Raw genomic sequence first — 27,538 nt, 5'->3', positions numbered from 1 at the left:
TTTTAATATCTTGGCAGTACTGAACATCTACTAGAGCACAAGGTGAAGTGGTATAGAAAAGACTCTCGATTGGAGGCTATTCCAGAATCCAGGAAATATGGCACCTTGGCCCAGGATGGATGGTGGGGAAGATAAAAAGAAATTGACAGATGAACAATATTTCAGGAGGTGAGATCAACCCAGGATATCGAAGATAAATGAGAGGGATGATGATGCTTGGTTTCCGTCTAACACAAGATGTGTGGTGATGTCTTTTGTTAAGATATGCACGCTGAAGAAGAAACAAAGTTGGGCAGGTGGAGAAGAGTTCCGTTTTGCATCTGAAGGCTTATCATTTTCATGAGAACATGTTCATGACTGATATCATAAAAAAGAGACATCCAATCAAGAAGTCTTAAACTGAAGCTGAAAGGAGAGATTCTTTTGACTTTTTATGGTTTGTTTGCTTCTTTTTTAAAAAAAGAGATTTTATTTATTTATTTATTTATTTAAGAGCAAGAGCAAGCACACAAGGTGAGGGAGTGGAGGAGGATCAGAGGGGGGAAGCAGGCTCCACACTGAGCAGGGAGCCTGATGCGGGGCTCAATCCCAGGACCTTGAGATCATGACCTGAGCCAAAGGCAGACACTTAACTGACTGAGTCACCCAAGTGACCGTTTGCTTACTTCTATCAACTCAATCTAAGAATAAAAGCTAGTAAGTAACTGTACGTGTGCATGTATATTTTGACTCAGTCTTAAGTTTAAACTTTTAAAAATTTCATTAATATAATGAAGTTCCAAAATTTTAAAGCAGTAGAAAAGATGACACAAATTATTCAGAGTTGAAAAATGTGCACCCCCAAAGCTTGTAATTTGCCGAAAGTTACTCAGTGAGTAAATGATCCTATTAGAAACCAGCCCAAATTCTACTGATAACTGGAGCAGTGTTCTCTCTGTGACAGAGACAGTATGCTCCCTGGGCTGGATGGTAACCCACGTCACCTAGGGGCTGGTAGGGAGTGTGGCATGGACCTTATACAGACATGCACATGCTGGACCCTCATCCCTAGGATCCTCTTCCAGGCAATCTGGAGAGGAGTCCAAGGGTCTGTACTTTTAAACGACCTCCAGGTGTTCATAATTGGCCAGATTTGGGACCCAGTGTAATTAATACCCCATACCACCTCTCCTTAGACCATTCTGTAAGGTTTTTTTTTTTTTTTTAAGATTTTATTTATTTATTTGACAGACAGAGATCACAAGTAGGCAGAGAGGCAGGCGGGGGAAAGAGGAGGAAGCAGACTCCCCACCGAGCAGAGAGCCCAATGTGGGGCTCGATCCCAGGACCCTGAGATCATGATCTGAGCCGAAGGTAGAGGCTTAACCCACTGAGCCAACCAGGCGCCCCTTCTATAAGATTTTTAAACAGATATTTAAAATATATTTTTTCTAATTAAATACTTCTCAGTTTTTAAGGCAATTAAAAGTATTCATTATAAAAAGTATTCATCACTGGAATGAATTCAAAGATTGAAAATTCAGTTTGACATAGATGTGAATGACAAGAGGCTTTACCATTTCTATGGAAGAATAACACATTTCCAGTACAAAAACAATCCATTATATATACTTCCTTTTTATAAAATAAAAATCCCTTGGTTGTGTTAAGATTTTTCAGAAATTTAAAGTAGTTTTGTACTTGTAAACGTCTAATTTAGTCATTTCAGTTTACACTTTCTCTTTTCTAAAGAAAGATACAATAGGTCAAAATCCAGCCCAATTTTGTTCTTTGTGCACCATAAAAACTCAAAATGATAAAAAGAAAGGGGGGGGATGTTTTATGAGTAAGAGTGAACATTTTTGTATAAACAGCACTAATACCGGATTTTATAAACAATGGGCACAAAACAGTATACTTGGAAAACTGAGCAAAATTGGATACTGTGAATAAAGCATAAAATGATCCTGTAAGTATCGCTAATCAATCTAGACTTCAGTGAGAGGAGTCACAGAGATCAAAGTTAAATGAAGCAATCATGAAGGACACTAACGAAGGCACGGAAGGGCACAGGGATGGGAGGTAAGGAACCAGCACATCTGGCGTTAGTAGAGAGATGAATATATTGAGTTATTTTTGTCTGACTGACCATTATGCCACAGAAACATGCAAATGCGTTCCTGGTTTCTTTCTTTTCAGATTCCGTAGCACCTTTGTTTCTCTCACCTTTGTTTCTCTCCGTTCCTCCTCCTCCTCCTCTCTCTCTCTCTCTCTCTCTCCTGGTGGCCATTAACTATACTGACAGTTTGACAGGCTGAAATAAGGAAATAAAACACTTAAACATTGTTTCCTGATGTATGCATTCATCTCTTCTGCCAAACACAGATATTGAGGAGATACGCCTCCTGTCAGCTCACTAAATTACACCCTGGCTCACAGGCAGCACCGAACTCAGGTCTCTCAATCTCAGCGCAGCTCCAGTCCTTCCAGAAGAATATGCAGAGGCCTCCTTCTATTTGCAGAACTACTCCCTTTATCATTTTTAATACCGAATTTTCTTAAGTGATGGATTGGATTTCCACCGAAGAGCTGATTATTTTCCTCCTTTTTAAAAGCTGTTGGAATTCAGTTTTATTTTTTAGAGTGCCCTAAGATAAGCAATGGCAGAAGAATGCGACAGCAATGGTTGGTTACAGGTTACAGCCAATGAAGAGTTCTAGCCTTCGCAAACTAGACACAAATTTAACCTAACACTGATTCTCTTGATAGGTCCGGGGATCGGCAGAAAAAAGGTTGATCATGATGTCCTAAAAGACCACAGATAGGAGACTCTTCCCCATTATTATTTGCATGTGGCCACTAAAGTCAGACTTGAGTACAGCAAACTTGGAAAGTCTTACAAATAATAATTCTTTTATTCCAGAGGAGATTGCTGTGGATTAAATTTTGAGAGAATAATAGATGAGAGAGAGGGATAAAGGAGGAACAATGACTTTCAATTGGTTATTTACCACCCTCTAACCACAATGAATATGAAGGAGAAATTTCAAAGCGAAATATTTAAGAATTTAAAACACAAAGAACGATGGAAGTAAACCGCTAACACTTCTTTGCTTCAATTCTCTCAACAGCACTGATTTAGTAACAACTACGTAGAGTGCCCAAGCGCATAGCCTCTGAAAGAGGCTAAGGGCACTCCCACGTGTATCCTGCCTAGTTCCTACGGAATTTGAAGTCCTAGGGGATATGCTACAGTCATAAAAACTAAATGCAAGGTGGAAGGTATTTCCAAATGGAGGTACAGGTAAAATGCTGTGGAAATTCAAAGCAGGGAGGAATACCCCTACCCTCACAATTAGGAATTCACAACTCAGTTGGCTTAGAGATCAAAAAATTCCCCTATTATAAGACTTTCACATTTCATTGTAATTACTTGTTTTATGTTATGTACCTTCTCTGTCAGGCTGTAAGAGCTGTGAGGCCCCATGCCTTGTCTCCTCTATTCACAAGTTTATTTTCAAAACCGACACGGTAGGGCATGTAATGTACTCCCAATAAATGTTTGTTGAATGGATGAGTGAATTATCTTGTGATAATGAGCACTGACTGAATTCGAATCTCCTGAGGATGGTTTTCTGAGTTTCTCATTCAGGTAATTCCCTATCTGATTGAACATGGCCAATAAAACAGATGGGAGACTCGCATAAAGCTGCCAGACACCCCAATGATCATAGATACTATATTTAATTAGCACCATTGCCAAAACATAGCCACGACCAAATGACCAGTTCTGTAGAGCTGAGTGTTTCCTTTTACTCATAAGAAGCCTCTTTTACAATCCGATAATTATTAATGATTATTAAGAATTAATCACAAGAATGGTGATGCACAAGAAAGTTTCTGCAGTGTTTCTTTCTCCTCTTTTATTTCGTATTTTTCCCAATGAAAAGTACTTCCTAAAAATGTCCTTGCAAGACATTTTTCCATCTTCCAAGAATGATAATCCAACTATTGCTAATATAAATTATCAATAGAAGTGAGACGTTACCACAGTAAAGATTATAAAACAATAAATGAAAGGATCATTAAGCAAATCCATCTGAAGAATAGTTCAACCAGATAAGATTAAATTATTTCACAATAAACTAGTATCCACATCATTTTGCTTTATCAAATGTTATCTGAAACAATATTAGCTACTATTTACTAAGTGCTTATTTATAGGCACTAGGCATGGTATTATATGAATGTTTCTTCATTAAAGTCTCAAGATTATCTTATGAAAGGGTGATTTTTATCCTCCCATCACAGATTTAAAAAACTGAGGCATGGAAAGACTGTCCTACAAAGTGAGGAATCCAAGTTCACCACAGTCTGAAACTCCAAACCATTTCCATTCCAATTATTCTGCTCTCAGCCATCATTATATAATAGAGTGATTACACTTACTTTGGCTTAAAATTCTCAAATATTTCACAAGGAAATTCTTCTTAGTACTGGTCATAACTTTAAACTAAGTTCTTTCAAGTCAGTATAACATGCAAAATACAAACTTCGTTACCTGACTAGAAAAATGTTTCAATGATAAGATAACATTTGTTATCTCATGAAAAAAGTCTGAAGCAAGCTATCTGTTTCAAAATGCCATTTTGATTATGGAATAGGGGATTCTATGTGAAGTTAGGGTTAAGCAAAGCCCCGAGAGCTGGGTCTTGCTGGGGTTTGAGGGTAAGTCAGGACATAAAGAGCAGGACCCCTTTGACTAATTTCTCCTAGACCTCTTGTTCTTGCTTTGTCCCACTAGTTTCTAATATGTCTTGGCAATCTCTTACCTTTTAAAATGTTGAAAGGGACACTTTGGGGGGAAAAAAAAAACAAACAACTGCTGGTCTTTTACCCCTTAGTCATATGTTTGGATAAGGTATGAATAATTCTGACCACAAAAACTACACTCTATTATAATATAGTGTCTTCTAATAGTTTATTCTGGATTTAAGAGGTCAAAAGAAACACCCTGCTTTTGCCATGGCCCCAGACCCTTCTCTAAATTTATATTTATAAAATATATATTTTATCAAGGGATAGGAAGAAGGCTAAGATTTTCATCCCCAACTTCTGAGACACCAAAATGTTTCTATGGATATCTTACACCTTGACCAAAAACAGCCCCTGAATACCACTGAGACAAAAAGACTTTCTCTTTCACCACACTTCCATCTATCCTCAATTCTACTTTAAAAACAGAATATTCACTCATAATAACACTAGATCTTTACCTTATAATATCAAAAATAAGTGTAGTAGAGAGAAAATGAAGAAGACAGTGGCCTGTTTAGAGACAAGGCAAAGAAGGAAGGAAAAAAAAAATGAAAGGAAGGAGACAGAATCCTTTTGTTTAGTCCACACCCTCCGGTAAAGTTAGAGGTTTGCTTTAAGATAAAATTGCCCCTTTTAGTCCACAATGATATTTTATTTCTATGCAACTTCCTTCTCAAATAGGTTAATTACAGAGGCAATTAGTCTAGCTACACACAGGATGTCACTATTCCCTTATATAAATAGAACTAGAACACATGTTTCAGGCAGAGAAAAATATCTGTAAAGACCAATTTCAAAATGCATTTGAAGTTCTTTGTTGAGAGATGCTATATTGCCTAGTTTGAGTTAAATTTCCTTGTTGTCACCATCCTTGTTTATTAAGAGGCCTTTATGTTTTATGATTACTGTGGAAGTTCTTTACATGAACTAGGAAGTTCTGCTCAACTCAGAATTAAAAAATCCAAAAAGGAGAGGTATCATGGCACAAGGTAACAGAACAGGAATAAGTTAAAGTCTTCTTATTAGCAAGGCAAATAGATAGGAAAAACAGAGCTGGAACTGAAAAAGCTAATTCTGTATTAGTTTAAACAAATGTTCTGACCTATACAGCTCCTAGGTTTTTAGTGCAAGTACTTTATTTTACATATTCAGAGTTTGGAAACTAGTGACTACCGCCGTTCTGAGAACCAAAGGGTTCCTAGCATGAGAAGAAGCTGAAGTGAGCTTTTCTATTTCTAAAGAGTGAACATGTGTAGCTCTGGGTAGCACAATCCAGTCTTGGTGACACACATGGAATTCCCAGGAAAAGTTGTTAAGTCACTAATAATGGCATCCATTTTAGCCTGAAACTTCTAACTACTGATTATTGCTTATATGTTTATCAACACCAAAATGATAAAGTGCTTTTCAAGAGAATAAATTGCTGTATCTAGTACTAAATACATATTCATAGAGGGCACTGTCCTTCTTGATGGTAGCTACCCAGGAAGACACAACTGCTAGACACTAATGACACACTAACATCTATGGTTCATTAGCTCGCTTGTTTACTGTGGCAATAGTGAAAGCAAGGTCCTTAGGTCAGATCCTCATATTAACCAGTGCACTCCTTTCTCTTCTTTGGCCATCGATTATTTTCTACTCACTTTTGACCATCTGTCTCAAATAAGACTCGACACTAGCCACAACAGGGCCTGAGCGAGAGACACAGTGACTATCAGTACAAGAGAAAGACGTTCAAGCCCTACTTCCTACTGAATGATGGCTCTGCTATTCCTGTGTCTTCATACGTGAAGCACTTCACATTGCTTACAAGCCAACCTGCCAGTGTGTGCTTCAACCCCAGCAGCTCTCTGTCTGGCTCTGTATCCTGACTCCACCTCCCACTAGCTGTTGAGTCACGGCAAGTTACTCAATTTCTCTTTCTTTCTCAATTCCCTCAGCTGAAAAATGGGTTTAATAATAGCACTGGCTTCACGAGGTACTTAGGAGGCTTAAATTAGATCCTACATGCAAAGTCAAAAAACAGTACCTGGCAAAAAGAAAGTGCTCAGTTAATGATAGTTACTCCAAGTATTCCATACTAAACAAAAAGTGATGGGTTTTTCCTGCTGTTACCTGTGTGTACGTGTGTGCATGCGTGCTTTTATATCTGAAGGTCTTACATTTAAATTTAACCTCCTTTAAGATAAAGCAGAATTTTAAATAATGGTTACGATTCTACAGGATCAGTGAACTGAGGTTTGTAAAGCCCTCTAACCACACAGAATCTTCCCATAGTCTAGGCCGGTACAGCAGTGTCTGGGATTTCAATCCAACTTACCTGAGTGGACAGCAGCAGCAAGGTAGAAACAGGCTTCCCTCTTCTAATATGAATCCCAAACTACTGCTGATGACACAGGAACAGGCAGGGAATGGAGTGATCTCCTTCCAGAAGATGAACAGTGCCACTGAGAACTTCTGAAGTAACTTTTTTGTAAAAGATCATTGGCTTTATTGCTTCTATTTGACCTTTTGGCCCTCTTTCCTCTAGGGAGTTTGTGAGTGGGTGAATAAGTCAGCTTTGCAGCTAAGCAAATAAGTTGTTTTGACTATAGTGCCTACAAATATAGAGACCTCTGCATACGCATGTTCCTTCCAATGCATGCACCAGGATAGCTCCAGAAAGCCTGACAATTAAAAGTGTATTGCAGAAGTTATAAAGGAGCAAATTAGGATATTTCCTTCAATGTAAGAGCCAAATAAATATTGTTTTCTATTACAAGTCTCTCTCTCTCTCTCTCTCTCTCTCACACACACACACACACACACACCCGACTTGTTTCAGTCTCATCATCTTTTCATATAGGATTGCCTGATGAGATTTAGTCTTTGTGGAGAATAGGAACCTCAAGGTTTTAAGATTACTGATCTGTATTTTCAGCCCCTGGAACAGCTGATGTGAACTCACTTCATGGGTAACTAGATGGATTGCGTGGACAGAAGTACTTAAGAGGACATGGGGGAAGGGAATCAAATGAAACAGCTTATGATAGGGACTATAAAATCACTATCAGAAGAGACACTATAAACACAATAGAATTCTTCACAGCCCAGATCTTTTTTACACAAATTAGGGCATAGAACAATTCAAATCAACCCCAACACCAGGACTGTGTGATCAGGTAAGCAGTCAACACCAGGAGCTAGCAAAAAATTGCCATGAAGCTGACTGGTCAGTTATATGACGGTTCCTCCTTCCCCTTTAACTCAACATTTTAGATGAATTTGGTATTTAACAATTACTTAGATATAAAATGACCAATTACTCAGAGGTTTTCTTTTTCTTTTTTTTTTTCCCCCAAATTCTTTACGATCTTAGAAAGAAAGAAAATTCTTTACGATCTTTTCATGGTAAAAAATGAGAGCTATTAGTGTAACAGCATTACACATAATATAAAATGGCCTCATTTACCGGTAGAATCAAGTGGTTTGTAAAACTCCATTCCTCAAACAATTCATTCACAGGAATGCAAAAAAAAAAAAAAAAAAAAAAAAAAAAAAAGAATTAAACATTATTTCTGTACACACTGTACCTGTTGATACAAAAAGATATATGATTACATAGCTGTTAATCTTTATTACTCTTACACTTTTTTAATATTACATAGTAAAAATTCACGGGAAGTGGTATCTAACTAAATTTTGCTGAAATGGTTTTACTAATACTTTTCTCCTATTTGCTATGCTTTTCCCCCCTTTTCTCTCTTAGTTGACTCTTGACCTTACTGGGCAAAAAATAATAATCATTTAGATTCATCTTTTTACTGCACATAGTTTCAGGTTCCCCTCTCATTCTTTCTTCTTTCAGCCATTACTCCTGGAAGAGAGCCAGAAGCCATGCTGGAGAGGTGCCAAGAGGTCCTGTTCTAGTACAGTTTGAGCGCCTCTGTGTATATCTCTGCTAGGCTTACCTAAGTCACCACTTACAATATTGAGTAGAAAGAACGGGTTGGAATAGTCAGCATTTATAAGTCAACTGGTTACATGATACAAAAATATATAGCCAACCTCAGAATTTATAGCAATAACATTTATGTATCGTGTTACTCCTAGAACAATCCAATTTATAAAGTGCCTATAGTGTATACATAAGGAATAATCATAAATCATTTACATTAAACAGTGTCAACTAGCAAAACACAACTTTCCTCCTAAATTCTGCACACTAAGATTAATGAGGTTGCTGAAGGGAAGCACACTTAAAAAAAAAAAAAAAAAAAAAAAAGGCAGCTCTGATTCATCCTAGGTGGAGAACATATCCATATAAAGGGAGCAGGTGTCTGTAGTATGATTTAGAATACCTATGGAACATCTCTGGAAAATATTAACTTTCTCTGAAGTAGAGAGCTGTCGACAAATTAAGCTGGGAGTGTGGCAAGAACCCAAGTCTGTCACCAACTTCAAGCTTTCTTTTTATTTCCTTCTCAGTAAAGAATAGATTAAAAACAAATAAACAGAGAAAACTTTAGGCCCTATTTGACCAGCTGTCTGACATGTTTTCATCTACAGGCACTTTTAGAAAACATGGCAAAGATTATGTAGATTACCTGCTTTGCCTCTTTGACTCCCAGTTGGAGAGAAACGTCAATCAGTGACCAAAGCTATCAAAAATTCTAAAGTGAAACTCAAATATATTTGTGGATTTTCTCCTGTTCACCCCTTAGCTCATTCCCTATTCAGACAGGCAGGTAGGTGTCTTTAGAAATGTATGCTTTGGGGTCTCAGAGTAAACCCTTCCTTCTCCTTAAAAAGCCTTTAAAATAAATAAAAGGGAATGTTTTGACTGTAAAGGCATTTAACCTTATCTGAAACTCACACCTACACAGCTGAAATGGACATCGTGTAAAAAAAAAAAAATACAGCATGGATTGGTCTTATAGGACTTTGGTCCTCTATCTTTTGTCTTTAGGAAAGATTACAGGAGTGACCCTTTCTTCCTGCTTTAACTCACAGCCTTAAAAATATCCACTGACTAGTTTTAGCCCAAATGGAAAAATAACATTTTAAATTAAATATTTTTAAAGCTTGTTCTTTAAAAAAGAAAACCCATTTCTCCAAACTCCACTGATGACAAATATGACTATGGAGAGAAACAACTCCTTATCACGGTTAAATCTAAAATTGAATCTGAAAAACAGAGAAACGTATAGCAAGAAAATTTGTAAACTAGCTTTCAACGAATGAACTACCTGCTGTTTCCTATCCACAGACAATTGGCACTGTGTAAAGATATGCTGTAATCTAGAAAGCCAAACAAAACAAACACCATACACACACGGAGTGGTAACAGATCAAACAAGAACAAACTTTTCAGTTAAAGCCAGAACTGGTGGTAAACTGAGGTTTTCAGGAGGGGTTTTTAAAAATAACATGTTGGTGTGGAAAGCCAGATATATTATAGCCTTTGCAGAAATATTTTGAAAAGTGGACACCCTCCAAAACAGCTGTAGCATTTCAGTAACATTAGTTGATAGAGAAAAATATAATGTCTTTCTTCACAACTGAGAATAACAAGGAACAGTAAAGAATCTCTTTCAGTCTTTAGTCTCTCTAGTAGAAGATTTGGGTTAAAAAGCTTATCAATTTATGAGGAAGAGTGTTAAACCCTCAGTGTTTTTGCTTGTGTAAAGAGACAAAAGGTGGCACAGTAAGCCTGTCTTCAATTAACATGTTTATTCTTTAAAAATATCAGGCAATATTTGTGATGACATGGATAAACTAGAGGGTATTATGCTTAGCCAAATAAGTCAATCGGAGAAAGACAACTATCATATGACCTCCCTGATATGAGGAAGTGGAGATGTAATGTGGGGGGTTTGGGGGATAGGAAAAGAAAAAATGAAAGAAGATGGGATCGGGAGGGAGACAAACCATAAAAGACTCAATCTCAAAAACAGACTGAGTGTTGCTGGGGGGAGGGGCGACGGGAGAGAGTGGTGGGGATAAAGACATTGGGGAGGGTGTGTGCTATGATGAGTGCTGTGAAATATGTAAACCTGGTAATTCACAGACCTGTACCCCTGGGGATAAAAATACATTATATGTTTATTAAAATTTTTTTTTAAAAATCAGGCAATCATGGAATTCCTTCCCATTTTTGAGTAATATTTTGACTCACTTAAGAAAAACTCCCCTTGGGCGCCTGGGTGGCTCAGTGGGTTAAGCCGCTGCCTTAGGCTCAGGTCGTGATCCCAGGGTCCTGGAATCGAGCCCCGCATCAGGCTCTCTGCACAGCAGGGAGCCTGCTTCCCTTCCTCTCTCTGCCTGCCTCTCTGCCTACTTGTGATCTCTGCCTGTCAAATAAATAAATAAAATCTTTTTAAAAAAAAAAAGAAAGAAAGAAAAACTCCCCTTGTGTTCAGAGATGCAACTCAGAATCCCAACCTAACTCCTGCTTGTCAATAAACTGAGAAATCTAGGTAAAAATAAAGCATATTTATGACTGTTTCCCTGGCAGTTGCTATGTTTTTGTCCACATTATTAAAATACTATTTTCTAACCAATATTAATGAAAAGTACATAATCACTATGTAGGCATTTTTACAGTATCCACATTTTCCAATGATCAACCTATATTTTCTACCAATTTTCCTAAGATTTCTCAATTTAAAATAATTTCAAAAGAAACAACTGACATCACCAACATGTTCTAAAACAAGTATTGCTGGAAGGAAAAAAAGAAGCAAATCAACAGGTAGTTTGGGCCAATCAGCAAAAGGATATTCTTTACAAATCACTTTCATAGACCTGATACTTTTTTCCAAGTAATAATATTTATTTTTAAATTTCTTTTATTTGAATGTAGATGACACACTATGTTACATTAGTTTAAGGTATATAGTTTAGTGATTTCACAAGCTTATACGTTATACCATGTTCACCACAAGTGTGGCTGCATCTGTCCCCTCCCATCACTATTACAATATAATTGACTGTATTCCTTATGCTCTGCCTTTTATTCTGATTAATACTTTTTTTTAACTGAACTGACTAAATTGAAGGGATTTAGGATGCACATAAACACAGGTCCCCATCGCAATAAAAGTTGTTGAACAAACATTGGAAAATGTCTTTTTATCCTAATAGAAGTCTTCTGACGTTGCCAGTTTAAAGTTTTTATCTTCAGTAAAAGATTTTGCCTCTTTTCTTCATACACAATAGTAGTTACAGAAACATCTTCAAGGTGAACCACTCACTTCTACTTTAGCTAACAAGAAAATATAACTTCTCTTTCATTCTTAATTTGATTTTATCATTTAAACAACTAGTTATAGATTATATTCATTTTGTGTCTATTTTCAGGAAACAGTCTAAGTAAAAACACATTTTCCTGGATGGCTATGGCTATCAATACTGTTTTTTGTTTGTTCCAGAAGGCATTGATTCATTGTTACTTTTAGAGTTTCTTAATCTAGAATCCATGGATCGCTAAGAAATTTACAGGTTTCTGGAAATGTATGCAAAATTTCATGTGTGCATACCCATTCTGATTTTTCTTCTGACAGCAATTATTTGTTTGTTTGTTTTGCTAGCTAGCATCCATACACCCTCCTTCTATTAAAAGTTCCCCCCTTCCCTCTGGGAGACATCATAGAGATGCCTCTAGGCATCTCAATGCCTAGTCCATGCAACGTGATAAAGCTGGCTCTATCTCTTGCTGCAAGAGAGGTACACAGGATTAGTCTGTGATCTAATCAAAGCTAATTAGTACAAAGAGACTTTTGATAAGGCTTCTGGGAAAGAGACTCTCTTTTTCCTGTTTGATCTGAATGAACCATGAGAGGATGCCCATGCTATTGCTACCATCTTGTTCCCAAGTGAAGCTAAGACTGAAGCTGTCTCAGTGGAAGCTAAGAAATGGAGAGAAGTTGAGTGCTGCTTACATTATTTTAATATAGAAGTTAGCTCTTTGCCTAGACTTTCCATATTTTAATAAATAACACAAGTACCTGCATGCACATTCATATCATCTTACTCCCCAACACATGCACAGGTGACTCCTTCCTTCTTTAGCTTAATTGCTACTGGCTTTCTCTGACTTTTACTATACTTTACTATTAATAAGTGTACTTTACCATTAATAACCTTTACTATTAATAAAAATTCCCCTCTGTATCTTTATATATGTCCATCCTACCTGTCTCATTACATATTGCCAAAATCATGTGCCATATGCTGTTTCTTAATTTGGTGCACATGAATTTGATCAGTTTTCCAGTCCTTTTCTGTCAAAGTATACGAGTACGGGATTGTCTTCCAATTTGGGGGAGCGGGAAGGCAGGGAAGCAGATTAAAAACTAAGGATTCAAATAGAGAGCCATGTTATAAATTTTATCAGGAGTAGAACAAATTGAGATTTTTATTAGACATACATAAGAAAACATATTTCAGTCAAGCAAATATCTTTAGCATAGATTAGAAGGAAAGGATTTTTATGCATTTTAATCTCCATTCCAACCAGACTTAGCTGACATAATTATGGGGCCCCTAAAAGTAACTGTTGGGGTTTAGAAGCACTTGCCACTTCCTTTGAACTGGCTCTATAAATGCCAAGACTGAGTATTTCAGATTAAATAAATAGATTAATAAACATCTTTGGTATATCCATCATTAAGGTTGATTTATGTTCTATTGCCAGCAGTAATTCAAGGAAATGCCATGCTATTCAAAAAATATTTCATGTCGTTCTCACCATTTTGCCAATGTTATGACACCACGTAAGTATGACAGTATCTATATTCTTTTGCTGTTCTAACTATACTCAAAAGCCAATAGATATTAAACCACTTTAAGTTTACATGGGCATCAGCACAAGAATCACTCATATTTATAACTCTGATGAATGGCCTTTCATTTATAAATTTATAGTGTATCCATAATTTCTTTAGGGAACCAAAAGGTTCATTCAAAAAATTGCCACAACATTTATCTATGCAAAGATGATGGATATGGTTTATAAAATTAAATGCTTTTAAAAATTAAAATCATATTGCAAAAAAAAAAAAAGGGGGGACTTTTTTTCTTGGGTTGCTCACATTTTAAAATGATCCCAACTGCACTCTCAGCACTTACAATGCTTAATCTAGATAGCGTATTAATATATGTTCTAAGTAGATCCAAATATATTGTTGTTAGTGCTGTGGAGCAGCAGTATGAACTACTGGACATCAAATTCGCTTAAATTTATTATTTTCTAATTCAATTCCTCTATATTAAGCTATAAAATATATAAAGTATAACTGGGATATAATATTTCTTATTTATATTACTGCATTTACTGTACTATTTCTTCAAGACCACTCCCAGCACACTGCATGGTGTATGGTAAGCACGGGCTATTATAAACTTTACCTTAAATAAAGTACATATTTGCCAAAAATCACCATTAACTAAATAAGGAATCCTATTTTACCGCAATATGGACTTGGCTCAATTAGAGAAATCAGTGAAGTAGGAGAAAATGAGAGGTGAAAATGATCCTAAAGTAACCAATGAAAAGCGGAGTATTAACATTACAAGTGTGAAGAAGAAAGCACATTGTTCTTATGTGCGATGTGAGATGGTGACATTCCTATTCTCCCTTCACTTGCCCTCATGTACTATCCTAAGTAGGAAATACAGACAAATCTCCATGCTATGCCCCCACCCCCAAAGGCAAAGGAAGTAAAACTTTTTAAAAATCTACCCTATTATTAAAAGAATATATTAAAAGACTGAAGCTGAGTTTAAATATTTGATTAGTTATATGAACAACAATCTCTAAATTACTAACTTTATTATTAGCTCATCCAGCCAAAAAAAACCAAAAATGGTTACAAATGCTTGCAAAATTCATAGGCAAAATATTTCTCACATATTACACTCTCTCTGTTCTGCTTAAAACTAACATATTACTAAAAAATAATAAACAGTTTACATACCCCAGTGAATCGCTAGCTCCTTATGGACAGGAACATACTTGTCATCATCTTTGGGTCACCAGTGTCCAGCACAGCACCTGAGATATAATGCATACCCCATAAATGTGTTTGAATTAATTAAATGATGCAGTGCTGACGGGAATCCACTTGGGAAGTATGAATTCAATGATATAACCATTCTATATAGCAATCTTCTTCCTCTATATCCTTCATTATTAAATTATCAGAGCACATTCTTATATATTTGAATGACAACTTTGTCCTGAAAACAATTCTCAAGAATAATTGCTTCTAAATTCTTATTACATTATATATTCTTATTGTCCTTTGATGGAGGCAACAAAGTGTTTAAAATCATGTACTTTCGAGTTAGGCTGTCGTTGGCTTAAATTCTGGTTCCACCATTGACTATTTACATGGTCTTGGGTAAATCTCTTAATCTATAAATCTCAGCTTATTTTCAAAAGAAAAATAATTACAGCATCATTGGTGTCCAAAAATTAAAGGAAACAATGCTTAGCACACTGCCTGATATACAACATGCCTTCAATAAATGGTAATGACTATTTGCATTCATTTCTCTTTCCCTTCTTTTCTATGTGGTGAAGAGTTAAACTTATGCAAAGAAAGAGCTGGCCTTTGTCTTTCGCTACTAAGAGGTGATCTCTAGGTCTTCCAAATGTCATGTCTGGCAGGAGTGTCTTTGCTTGCCTAAGAGCTTTGGCCACAGGAGAGTCAAACCGTGATTTTGGATGGAGGCTTGGGGCCACGCAGTACCAATTCTGCCTCTGGAAGGAACTGGAGACTAAAGGTATCAACCCAATAGTGACATCCAGGAGGGGTTGGAGACTAAAGGTCAGAAACTTGGGCAGTATGTGATCACATCCCATTAATAACTCTGGACACCAAAGGCTCAAGCGAACTTCCCTAGTTGACAAAGTTCCATGCATACTGCCATATTGATGCTGGGGAAGTAATGCATCTGACTCTATGAGGAGAGGACAATGAAAGCTCTGTGGTTGATTCTTTAAGCCTCAAATTTTGACTCAGCCTTAGCCTTATACTTATCAGTTTGAGACCCAGCTTTATACACTTTTTCCCCTGGCTGATTTTAATTTGTATCCTTTCCATGTAATAAACTATAACCTTGAGTATAATCTGTTTTAGTGAATACTTCTAGCAAGTTGTCAAACCTAAAGGTGTTTTAGAAACCCCTCAAACTTGCAGTTGGTGTCAGAAATGAAGAGTAAGTGGGGAAATGTGTTTGTAGTTGACTAATTGTATAGTTAGTTAAACTCTTATACTTCCTTATTTAAATCTTGAAATCCCCAAAACTTTGAAAGATATTTTATTTTATCATTCAAGTTAACTTAACAAAGCTCTTACTATTAAAAATCACTTTGGGGTTGCCTGGGTGGCTCAGTGGGTTAAAGCCTCTGCCTTCTGCTCAGGTCATGATCTCAGGGTCCTGGGATCGAGCCCCGCATCGGGCTCTCTGCTCAGCAGTGAGCCTGCTTCCCCCTCCCTCTCTCTCTCTGCCTGCCTCTCTGTCTACTTATAATCTCTGTCTGTCAAATAAATAAATAAAATCTTTAAAAAAAATCACTTTGAAGTGATGATGTTTATGTATAGATTATATGGCATTGTTTTATTTTTCCTTGCACAAACAATGAAAACCACCCCCATTGCCACACCCCAGTAATAAATATAGAAATGTTTTGTTTCGCTTTGGTAATGTGAATGGTAGAAATATTCAGAAGTGAATGAGTCACAAACAAGTAAAATTTCTAAAGATTAGTAATAGTAGACCTGTCAAGGTCAGATATTAGAAAATTAACTTCATTAAAAGATGTGCTGGTTTTCAAACAAAATGTTAATTAAATCATACTTTTATTTTTGCTTTTCCAAAGTGCTTAGATAGCACTCTGCAAGACTCTGTTCACAACTTGGGTGTTTTTCTTTTTAATGTTATAAATTAAAGTTTGGTAGGTTGAATTTAAGAAGCTCCTCCCAAATTCTCCTAATTGGGAAACATGCTCTGCATAGTCCCTAGAAATGTGAATATCATGAATTTTACTCTCCTAAACTGGTTATATTATACACTTTTTTAAAAAAAGATTTTATTTATTTATTTGACAGAAATCACACGTAGGCGGAGAGGCAGGCAGAGAAAGGGGGAAGCAGGCTCTCTGCCAAGCAGAGAGCCCAATGCAGGGCTCAATCCCAGGACCCTGAGACCATGACCTGAGCCAAAGGCAGAGGCTTTAACCCACTGAGCCACCCAGGTGCCCCTATATTATACACTTTAAAACAGGAACTATCTGGTTAGACTTAACCCTTAAATCTTGATCTAGAGATCAAAGACAGAGGGAAATAAAGATTTGAATCATAAAGAGGCTTTGACACACTGGGGAGCACTCCAGAGCCTCTGGCAGCTATGGACAACCCCAAGCTGACGGCCAGCAAGGTAACAGGGACCTCAGCTCTACAACCACAAAGAGCCGAATTCTACCAACAAGAATGGGTTTGGAAGCAAATTTTTTTCCTCAGGAGTGCATGTAAGAACTCAGTCAGGCCAACCTTGATTTCCTCCCGTGCTTCTCTGGGCAGAGAAAGCCACACCGTACCAGACTCAACCTGGAGAACTCCAAGCTAGTGAGTGGGCCTTATTTTAAGCCACTAAAGTTTTTAATAATTTGACACACCATCATAAAATGAATACCCATGGGAACAAAACTGCACGTATTTTACTGACCTCTCTTCAGTCTTGCTCTGAAAACAAGTGTCAGTTATGTGCTCGGATTCATGTAGACCCCAGGTTACCATGGCCAAAGCTGAAAATTCATTGACCCACTCTGAACAAGAAATACAGAAAAGATGCGATGTATGCCAGAAGCTCTACATTGAATGTCTGTGCCCTCCAAATTTCATATGCTAAAACCTACGAAATGGGTTTAGGAGGTGGGGCTTTGGGAGGTGATTAGTTCAGGAGGGTGGAGCCCTCATGGATGGGATTAGCCCTCTTATCAAAGAGACCCCAGAGAACTCCCGACTTCTCCTACCCTGTGAAATTACAGTGGAAAGATGGCTATCTAGGAAGCAGGCTCTCTCCAGACAGCAATGTGCGGGTGCCCTGATTACATGCTTCCCAGCCGCCATAACGGTGAGAAATAAATTTCTGTTGTTTATAAGCCCCTCACTTTATGGTATTTTTATTATAGCAGCCCATATGGACTATGACAAAAATGTATTTATTGCCTATAAAATAGATCACTTGAAACCTCAACTCTCTATCTCCTATATGGAAGGTGTTGAGAAAGTAACTTAAAAGATGCTGTGCTTTATCTCTAGGTTTTCTTGGGCCATCTTAAGGGGTGGGAGCAGTCAGTGTCCATGCCTTCTTGAGGCATACGTGGGAAACTAGCATATGTTCAGTGCAGAGTGACAGACTCTAAGTACCTAGAGAAAGGTTAGAGGTCACTTAAAAGGAATCTCCCAGGAGCTTTCATAGAACATGGGACAACAGTTGCTCCCTGTCTCATTCCCATTTCATTCATTACAATGCTGCCGTATTATTTTTTATAAAACACAAATCTCATCATGTTGTACCCATATTCAAAATAACCAATTTTGATGGCCCTCAAGATATAGTCATTCATCCATTTATCCACTAAATATTTAAGTATGTATAGGATGCCAAATTCTGTGCTGGGTGATAGGGACACAATGGTCAGTCTGATAGACAAGGTCTTGCTCTTCATTGAGCTTTGCTCTTTCAAAAATATACTTCCCATCTTATTCATAAAAGACTATAATTAATATTTAATCCCTAACTTGGGCTTCATTCCTCTGGGAAGCCCTCTTTGACACTTCTAGGCAAACTTAGGCATGCCTTCTCTCCCATAAAATACTGTTCCTAATCATAAAATAAAATTGACCATATTGTATTAAAATGGCATGAGATTCCATGCCTGCCTCCTCCACAAGCAGAATATAAGGAGAAAATTCAGGAAGTGTACATATCACAAATTCCTAGAGTCAAGAAGAGATTCTGAATGAGAAGTTCCTCATTGGGAGAATCTACTCCTTTCTGTAGGATAGGCTATACAGTATATACACATAATGGAGAGAGAGTATTCTAACTTGAGAGTAGGAACTGGGCTTGGAGGTAAGGAATGGAAGCCCGTGGAATAACCTGTGCTAGCCTACACATCTTCAGTATGTCACACTGTGACATAATTCCTCTTGATGCTGTGTACTCTTCTTCTCAGTTAGGAGTTCCTGGAGGTCTCACCCTTTGTAGATTCCAGTATGCAAGTGGGGAGGTCAGCTACTATCTAGAACAAAGGGGCTCTTAATCAGCTTACCTAGTGAGACAACAACTTTGAATGACAGAATTTGAGAGTGAAAAGTTGTTTAAAGTTTTCCAAAAATTCCCTGTGAAAAAAACAAGAGCAAAATATGGATCCTAACTGATAGAGCCAATATAGGAATTCTCACGTACTTAGGGAGGAAGGGGGAAAGAAGTCTAGGGTAAGGAGAGAGGCAGAGCTCAGAGACAGGGGCCAGGCTTTCTGCATATCTTGTTATTAAACTGGTAAGGAGGTGGGGCAGGAGAATGTCAGCTGGATAAAAGGAATCCAAGTGCCTATGGGCTGACAGTTCTCTTTCAGGGCATCCTTTTTTGGGGAGGGAATGGAGGAGAACAGAAGCCTCTAAGAGAATCCCTGTTGTAAGTTTTGTACCCATGTAACCTGGAAAAGGAGAAATAAAACTCTGGTGAAGGAAGGTTCTCAGACTGAGTTAAAATTGGTTACTCTTCACAGGTTGTGTGCATGTGCAAAGAGCCTAAAAATTTCCAACACACACACACACACATACACACAAGTGAGACACAGAGAAAGACTGAGAAAGCCTTGGGATGAGAAAAGAGGGAACTCAAGTTCAAGGCAGTGGCAGGTCAGCAGCAGACACTCTGGCTCGGAATCTAGGTGGGGTACGCCGCACCATCAGGAATAGAGGCCTCTACTAATAGAGACAGTATCAGAGGGGGCAGAAGCCAGGAAGGATACAGAGGTCAACCCCAGGGTCAGCAGGCACAGCTGTGATGCTCCACACTCCTGCGCCAGTCATAGCAATACATGAACCCCTCAAAGATGGTTTCGTTAGTGCGCACAGGGGCAGAGCCAGCACGCAAGCGAGGGTCGTGAGGCATTCCGGAGGCACAAAAGGTAAGCAGCATCCCTCTCGGGGTAATGGAAGTGCAGGGCTGCCGCCAAAGAAGGCTGCCTCCTTACATTTTACGTCCAGGGTGTGTCCCTCACCCCAGTCTAGTACTAGGCTTGGTAAATAGAGAAAAAATCAAAAACAAAACAAACAAGAAAACGCAGAAAGAGATGGCTTGATAGTAAGGATATTGAGTTATTTTTGTGTGATATTGTATTTACTTTGGATTGCCTTTCAATCTGTCCAGTAGGGTAGGGACTCAGGAACAAGAATACATATGAGAACAGCTCCATTTTCTTTGTCTATTAGAGTATAAGTGGATACGTTGTGACTCAATTAGATATGTCTCAAAAATTATTATAATGGTTTCTCAGATTATTTTAATGACCCAATATATTTAAATAATTCTAATTATTGGAACTCAATTTAAATAATTAATTCTATTTAAAATACCCAAGATAAAAATCTTTTTTTTTTCTTTATACTTTATACACCGTCTAAGCATATCAGGTCTACTTCTTCCCATACTGTTGAAAATCACATGTTAACCTCACTCAAAGGAGAAAACCCAACAACTCAATTTCTTAAGAGTTAATAAGAAGGATGACCACCTATACTCCCCCGACACCCAGAGGCATATTTCCTCATGCCAAAAAGACACATGATCTAAAATCTTAAATCACTATAAATCTGAAATATTCGGGCAATTCCCCTAATTTAAACCATTGTGTGTTGAGGTCCCTTTTACAAATTTCAAGAACTTTCGCATGTTCTATTTAATAACTCCATAGGTAGCTGTACTATGTTGGAAACTGTCATTAGGACCTGCAGGTTTTGCCTTTGTGCTCTACCAGCCAGCTGGGTCTTCTTGGACGAGTCACTTGTTCTTTTGGAGTATTACATTTATCACACTGAAGGACTAACCTAACCGAGTTCTAAAGTTCCACCTGCTGTTTCCACCTCGAATAGATAGCATCTTCTGATAGTACCATAACCTTTCTATGATATGAATAAGGCACAAAGTTAACTGGCCAATCACAATAAAAGAACTGATAGCATGAAGAATTAGAGGCAGATATGTTCAAGATGGGGGGGGTGATCCACAGTCGTCATAATCAAACACTTTTTGTATAGGAATGACTATGCACAGGCATCGTGCTAAGTGCTTTACATGACCCTGTAATTATGGACTTTAATATACCCATTTTACAGACAAGAAAACTGGCACAAGAGATTAAGAAATATGCTCAAGATCACACAGCCAGAAAATCTTTAGCCAACTGTGATACTCTTATTAGCGGCAACCAAAAGAACTCACCTAAAACATAGGTTTTAGGACAAAAGAAATTCCAGAATCGCCACATATTAGAAAAGTTCACCATAGTCATTTCTGAAACTACAGTTAAAGAGGACTGCAGAAAGAAGTTATTGCTCAGAAAATTTACTTTCATGAGGTGGTAATATAAAAAAGCATACAAAGTTGAAACTGGAAAGGATATAATCATTTCTTGACTGCATTCTACAGGGGATGAAAATTAGTTTACCCTAGTTTACTAGTGACTGGAACACGGGGCTTCTCTTTTTCAGCCTACTGCTGTTCCTGGTCCTTTTCTAAAAGTTTTGGAAAGGCCGTTGTGGCTGAGAGTGCAGGTTCCAAGGCCAGCCTGCTTCTATAAGATATGAGGACTAATACCTACGGGATAGGGTTGTTGTGAGGAGTAAAATAATGACTACGTATCAACCCACAGGACCATTCCTGGCAGCCAGTAAGGGCTTAGTAAATGTTGGTCTCTATTATTACCATGATAACACATGTGGAAAACAAGGAGGCCAAAACATGATCACTCATTCAGCAACACACAGAAGAGAGCACAAAAGACTTGTTAATAAATACCATTTAAGATTTATCCATCCAATTAGTCTATTCCTGACTCTCCTAAGCACACCATATAGACAGCAGAGAGTAAATTTTTGTGAGGACTAGAGATAGAGGAAATGAGAACTCAATTACTAGCAAAGTTTTAGGGAGGAACCCTAGCTTCCAGCCTGAGCTTTATCATTAGTAACTGGATTTTGGAAAGCCAGACCACATCTCCAAGTCGCAGTTTCCTTCTTGGAACTTTCCTACCTAGGGATACTTCTGGAGGTTTCTCAAATTTCATTCATAACTGAGGTCCAAAAGATTTCATACATTAATTTAAATTATTCTAATGAAGTGAACAGTATATAATCTTCAATTACAAAATCTTTTGCTTTCTTGTTTTGTATCAGATTTCCTGCCATTATTAATTTAGGCATGATGATAGGAAAACATGTAAAATTTGAAATTCAAAGTCTTTTATCTTAAAAAGATCTCATGGGTGGAAGAAAGGGGGAACGAGTGCCCTAGCTCTGTCCCTTGCATAGCCCACCACTTGCTCAAGGGATCCTAACTCATAAAGGAGGAGGGCTGTATAGCTTTAAAATGACTTCATTCCCATATTTACATATTTTTAATAGGGCTATGATGAATCTCCTTCCGCTTGACTCCTATTTTGAGCTGTGATATTTTAATCTCCATTCTTGCTGCAACTTAGCAGATGAATGTGCAGTGTGACAGAGCTCAGAGGAAATAGTATAAATAAAGCAAAGTGGAGCTATGACATCTCACATTTTATAGCTTTTTTATTGTAGCCGAAGCATAAACAGAGCACAGCTGTGTTATACTTACCGCTGTGAGCACTCCCTCAATCCTCACCCCCTATTGCTTTTAAAAAGACAGTGCTCTTATTCAGAAAGCTTTGGCTGTGGGTAGCATGGCCCCACCGGGGCAGCCTCTACCCCAAACCACTGCACTCGATGCATTCCTCCTGGTACAGATGCAGATTTGTCGTGTTCCATATCATTCACCCGACTGAAAACCAACACGCCAACTGCAGCCCACACTGTACCACAGCAAAAACACGCTGCTCTCACCTACCTATCGGAAGATAACGCCACAAGAAAAACTATCATTGTCACCCCTTCTCAACGCACACACTGCGCCCAAATAATTTCCAAACACTCTCTTAATAGAAGACACTAGCTAGCAGTATTCAAAATAGTACACTCTCTTAATGAAAATGCCTTCATTTTCAAACGAAGAAGTTGTATTTCTCACTTTCAAGTTAATTCTTAGTCATGTCTGGGTGAAAGTTGGAAATGCCAAGAGGGTGAAAAGAGTGTGAGTTAGAAAAGTGGTGTCAAGATGTGCAACATAATTCCACGCACTGAGACAGTCATCGGGTTGTGGAATTCTTCAGGCCAGTTACGTGTGTCAATAAATCTGAAGAAGACAGAGTAAAACAAACAGAAAGCACCTCCTACACTCTGACAAATAAGAAGTCATGTATACTCAGAGTTGATTAGCCCAGGATAAGCACCTGATTGAAGCAAAGCCAATCAGAATGCTTCCCTGAGATATTTTATTTAAGTCGGCTGGAAAGGGCAGCCAGCTATAGAACTCCTGAGCTGTCATCAATGGAGACATTTCCTCCCCTATGGAGAAATCTCTATTATTGCAGGAACAACCTAAAGTGACAGGGAGACAAGAGAAAGATATCAAACCCTGACAGAGTATGACTTCTTGGTCCCAACTGCTCCTGAGCCCAGTCTCCATTCCTGCCTTCCCCCACTTTGGTTATTTGCCTTCTCTGTATTCCTTTACTCAAAAAATTCCAGCTCTTTCTCTCAAGCTGCCTTAAATCAAGTTTCATCACTTACAAAAAAAAAAAAAAAAAAGGAATCCTAATTATTACACCTTCTAGAAGAGATTTTTTTTTTTTTTTTTTGGCAGTTGGGTTAAGATTTATTCTTCCTTTTTCAAATACCACCACACTATTTGTGGGAAGGAAGGGAAACCCTCCGAGCTTGTAAAGGAATGTGTAATGAAAATTCAAAAGACACATGCATCCAAGTGAAAAGAATATAGGGGTATAGTAGCCTATACAACAGTGAAGTGAAATGAAAGACAGGAAGATTGATTTGCATCATCATTAACATGGAAGGAGAAAAGCACAAGAACACAATAACTGCGAGAACCACCTCCATTGACAAACATAATTGTTTCAAAACAACAGGCCCGACTGGGCTAACACAGGGGCAAAGTTGGTACCCCAAGCTTCTCAGCTATCTATCCGCCCAAAGTTGCTCTTCTGCCAAGCTCATTGTTTACCAAGCTGCCAGCCCAGCCCAGGGATCTGATTAGCAATTTGCACTTTTGTGAGAGGATTAACAGAATTCCTTTGTTTTGATGTCGGATTATCAAACTGCATCTTTAAAGAGGTGTGACCTCATCCAGATTCATAAGCCTGCTCCCTTGAGAATGACTTGAATTTTACTCTACTTGCGCAACATATAATTTCATAAAGGAGTTACTGTCAAAACATGGTACTCAATTCTTGATGTGTGCGAAGAAGCACATTTGTAATGTAAATAACCTCAGAAGTTTTGTGATATTTTAAAATAACCCATCTGGTGGGAAAACAAGGATTTTCAACCCATTTGGTTCCAGCACTGTAAATTAGTGTGCATCTAGCTCATAGAACCCAGACATAAACCCCCTTTTCCAAACTGAGACTCATGATGCTTTTATTTTCAAGGGCAAGTATTTTTCATTATCTCAGTCTCCCGAAATGTTTTAAAAAAGGAAAGCAGAATGCGCAAAAGAGTAAACTTTGGAAAACCAGAGAACTTGATGGCCAAGTTCAAAATGATAGTGGTAGCAAACGGTTTATACCGCTTGGTCTATACGTCCGGCTTCACCTAAATACAAAGATGAGTGAGAAAAATACAAGAAGAGCTTTGTATTTCGTTCAGTAATAGGCAACTAATCAGGAAAAAGTCCCCGAAATTTCCACCAAAGTTCGAAACAAGTGAAACTTCCAAAGGGGGCATCTGCAGGGCAGTATGCAACAGATTGAGAAAATCCGTGTGCAGACATTGCACGAGCGAAGTTTTTACTTGAGGTGGCAATCACAAACAGAATGCACAAGACCAGGCCAGCCTACAAAGGGCGTGCATTACAGTGTGAGAACTGTATCTTGGGAAGTACGGAAATGCTCTTTCAGCTGCAGATAGTGGAAGGACAGTCTGGCCACAACAAAGGCTGCAAATGAAGCAGCAGCTTTACTTGTTGACAAACTGAAAATCCAAAACAAACAAGCAACCAGAACATCCTGTTTCATAAGGAGGAAGCAAGTATAATTAACTATGCCTACTTTTAATATTACTATAGATCGTTCCCCCAAATTTAATAGATTTGGAATGTTTCTTTACATTAGGAAACCTTCACTTACAGGGAGACTGTACCAGGCAGGCCTGATTAATAAAGTGACAGATAATGTCTGTCTGTCTATACAGACATGGCGATTAAATCAATGGTTCTTAATGGATGGTTGTGCGGATCAATGAACTCACTTGGAAAACCTGTTTTTAAAAAAATCAAGCCATGTACCCCAACTTACAACCGGTGGATGGGATGAGAACATATTTTTCTGAAAAATCTCAAGTCAAGTATTCTATGAATCCCTCTTAAACAGACTTCTCCTATATTTGAAAAGAGCCCTTCTGTATGGATTATTTGCTAGTTGTGCCTTACTAACTAAATTGCAAATGTCCTTAAAAAGGTGGATCATGTCTCTTAAGAGCCACATGCAGTGACCTGCACACAGTTTGGTGTTCGATAAAAGTTGGATAAATAAATTCAAAGGACTTGTGGTTAATTAAACAAATTCTTCAGGGAGACTAGGAATGAAAAAACAATTTAGTAAGAATTTGACTTTAACCCAAAGCAGCCTACATGGAATTCAAAAAGAAAACAATGTGCATTATCTTTCTGTCACCCTAAATACAGAACACCAGCCAAAATCAACCTTAAGTTATCCATGTATTCAACATACATCTGTTGAATGTCTCCATTTGCTAGGAACTTGGGCTCTAGAGATAGAGCAGTAAACAAAACAGACTGAGCTCCTTGCCCTCGTGCAGCTAATATTCCAGTCAAGGAGAGAAGACATAAACAAGATAATTCAATTGAAAAGTACTATGTTAGTTAAAGAAGGGCTAGGGAGAAAAAGTAAGGGACGATACAAAGTGTTTAGGGAAGTGCTAGGTAAAATTTTAAATAGAAGAGAAGGAAGGGCCTCACGGAGAAGGTGCCACTTGAATCAAGACCTGAAGAAAGTGCCGAAATGACTTGTTCAGTAATGGAGCAAGAACACCCCAGGCAGAGGGCAGCTTGTAGAAGTGCAAAGGCCTTAAGAGGGATGGGGCCCAGAATGTCAGAGAAAGACCAGTGGGCAGTATGGCTGCTGCAGAGTGCGTGGGGGGGTGGGGTAGCATAAGGTGAACTCAGCGAGGAGCCCAGAAGGGACTCACTCTGCTTCTTGAGGGTCACAACTAGGGACTCCCCTGAGGAAGGAAGTTGCTGCGGACCCTGCAGCAGAGAAGGGCATAATATGACTAATCTGATTTACACTTGAAAGGGTCACCCTGGCTGCCATATGAAAATTGACTGAAGGGGAACAAAGGCAGGAGTCCTGTCAGAAGTCTACAGCCATAAGCAGAAATGATGGTGGCTTGGACCACACTGGAAATCGTGGAGACCGGGAAAGGTGGTTAGAGCCTAGGAATATTTTGAAAGTCATGCTGACAGAGTTTTGTTGAGAGATTAGGTAGAGGATAAATGAAAGAGAGAAGTCAAGGATGATTAAGGGTTTGGGGTCTGAGCAATGGGAAGAATAGATTTTCCTTGAACTGAGCAGGGGAAGACTACCGGGGAGCAGGTGTGAAGGGCACATCCAGGGCTCATTTACATGTGCCATGTGGAGTTGCCAAGGATCCTTTTGGAAATGTGTGTGTAGAGTTCAGGAGAGATGTTACAATGTTACAGAAATTTATATTCTCTAAACAAAAATTTTCCTAGCTCCAAACACTACAATCAGTTGTTTTCAGATGAATCTTTACTTAAAAGTCAGGACAGAATTTGCAGTGTCTAAAATAATGGTCTTTTAAAACGTACAGAAATCTTACACAGCCATTTGGTTTTAATAGAGACAATTTCTTAAAGCCCGTCATATACTGATAAATCATAGGCCATTAAATTCATGCTGTCAACGCACATAATGAATGGTAAAGTAATAGTCTAAGTTTGGTGGTCTGACTCAATAGAACTGGAGTTCAGACAATCCAGAAGAACAAATATTTAACACCATCTCTGGATGTGTATGTCTCACATTTTTCCAGGAATGGCAAGGAAACTTATAAGCTCATGCTTCTGAAGGGTCTGTTGATAAGACCTCATGCTCAGCACATTTTAAGTTTTATATTTTGGCTTTAAGATTTATGGAAGATTTAAAACAATAAATTGAAAAGATTAAGTGTTTTATAGTTTTTACTAAATTATGTCTTTTCCTTTAAATTATGTAAAAATGACTTTGATAATTTCCTATTACCTTATAGTCAATATCATCATCACCACCATCATCACCAATATCATAACTCTCTTTTACTAAGCTCTCCTGTGTGCTAGGCCT

General features: G+C 38.1%; 1 protein-coding gene across 1 annotated transcript in view; it reads right to left on the bottom strand.

The window, feature by feature from the left end:
- The window catches only part of SOX5 (SRY-box transcription factor 5), a 976,694-nt gene that overhangs the window by 786,572 nt on the left and 162,584 nt on the right, over nt 1–27,538 (bottom strand). The window contains exon 3 of the mRNA XM_032855263.1: nt 14,760–14,836. The gene's annotated coding sequence lies outside the window, so the exon portion shown is untranslated. The remainder of the gene's footprint in view (nt 1–14,759; nt 14,837–27,538) is intronic.

Source organism: Lontra canadensis, unplaced genomic scaffold (assembly GCF_010015895.1).
Source record: "Lontra canadensis isolate GAN:19392208 unplaced genomic scaffold, GSC_riverotter_1.0 scaffold9, whole genome shotgun sequence".
Classification (NCBI taxonomy): Eukaryota; Metazoa; Chordata; class Mammalia; order Carnivora; family Mustelidae; genus Lontra; species Lontra canadensis.
This window is presented reverse-complemented; position numbering and strand designations above follow the sequence as displayed.